This window comes from Panthera pardus, unplaced genomic scaffold (assembly GCF_024362965.1).
Source record: "Panthera pardus isolate Hobbes unplaced genomic scaffold, ASM2436296v1 HiC_scaffold_1, whole genome shotgun sequence".
Lineage (NCBI taxonomy): Eukaryota > Metazoa > Chordata > Mammalia > Carnivora > Felidae > Panthera > Panthera pardus.
In genome coordinates this window covers 81,568,313-81,569,958 of record NW_026526654.1, presented here as the reverse complement: position 1 = coordinate 81,569,958, position 1,646 = coordinate 81,568,313, and the positions used below count along the sequence as shown (strand labels likewise).

Sequence of the window (1,646 nt, the reverse complement as noted above, 5' to 3'; positions counted from 1 at the left end):
GAGACTACATCCGATCCTCAGAGCCTTAGGACAACATCGCTGGTCTCAGAGATACAAATAATCCTGATGAGGCCGCTGTAATGCTGGAAAGGTGAGACCCCAACCTCTAGAGAGTTCTTAGTACTTTTTACATTCCCAGGTAATTTCAATATGTGGACAAAATTGACTTTTTTTAAAAAATTTTTTTTAAAATGTTTATTTGTTTTTGATCCAGAGAGAGACAGAGCATGAATGGGGGAGGGACAGAGAGAGAGGGAGACACAGAATGTGAAGCAGGCTCCAGGCTCCGAGCTGTCAGCACAGAGCCTGACGCGGGGCTCGAACTCACGGACTGTGAGATCATGACCTGAGCTGAAGTCGGACGCTCAACCGACAGGGCCACCCAGGCGCCCCCAAAATTGACTTTTAAGGAACTGCCTTGAGTAGGTAGTGTCTAAGCCGTGACAGCTAATAAAAGAGGTATTTCGCTGTTGCAATAATCTAAGCCCGAGGCAACAAAGGCTAAAAGGGTGGTGGAGACGGAAAATGAGAAATGAGGCAAAAACTATTTTAGAGCAAGAATCTCCAGGGAGGGGCTTAACATAACTCAGATCTTGAGAAGGCTGAAAAAATGTGGTGCTACCTGAGAAACACAGGACAGCGATGAGAGGGGGAGGGGCCCTGGGTCCCCAAGGGATGGTGATTGTTCGAGTTTCTGTGCTGAGCCATAGTTCTTGGCATCATGTCCAGGTGGAAGCGTCCAGGAGGCAGGTGGAGATGGGAACTGGATCTCAGAAGCCAGAGTTACAAATTTTGCAGTCATTTGTACCCAGGTGACATCTGAAGCCTGAGGAGTTTAAAAGTCTTTCCCAGAATGCACTATTGTCCAAGGTATCACCCATTTATAACTGCTGGGGGTCCACACGAATGACTGGAGTTCACGTGCCACCTCTGCCACCAACCAGCTGTATGGCTTTGTACAAGATACTCTGCCTCCTGGGCCTCAGTTTCCTTATGTGGAAAACAAGAATTATCATACCAACCTCTCTGAGCTGTTGTGAATAATAAGCAAGCAAATCCTCGCAAAGCACCTGGCATTCTACCTGGTGCAAAGCATGGCCTCAAGTCTTGTTAGATCTCTCTGATTTTGCTTGCCCTGTCCTACAGAGCTCCCTAGCAAGCCACGGCACAAGTCCTTCCCACAAGTAGAAAATGAGTCCCGCAACAGCACACAATCAATTTGCACTCACCTCAATGGTATTTGAAGATCGAATCTCGGCAGACCGATTTAATTTTCTTTGATAAATAGATAGGCCATGCAGATAAGGAATGAGCGAGAGATACAATCTCTCCGTGGTGGAGTATGACCTCAGATTCCACTGCCAGTGACTTTTCATCGGCGAGATAGAAAGAAAGAAGAGAGGGGTGCCTAGGGGGCTCAGTCAGTTAAGCGTGCAACGCCAGCTCAGGCCATGATCTCATAGTTCGTGAGTTCCAACCCCGCATCGGGCTCTCTACTGTCAGCACAGAGCCCACTTCGGATCCTCTGTCCCCCTCTCTCTGCCCCTCCCCTCCTCGCTCTCTCTCCCTCTCTCTCTGAAAAATAAATAACTATTAAGAAAGAAAGAAAGAAAGAAAGAAAGAAAGAAAGAAAGAAAGAAAGAGAG

General features: G+C 47.4%; 1 long non-coding RNA gene across 1 annotated transcript; it reads right to left on the bottom strand.

The window, feature by feature from the left end:
• Window positions 1–213: 213 nt before the first annotated feature.
• On the bottom strand, window positions 214–1,646 carry LOC128776255 (uncharacterized). Its single transcript, XR_008421354.1, has 2 exons — window positions 1,230–1,646; window positions 214–990 (listed from the first exon to the last, which is right to left on the bottom strand). It is a non-coding gene; the product is annotated as an uncharacterized LOC128776255 (long non-coding RNA).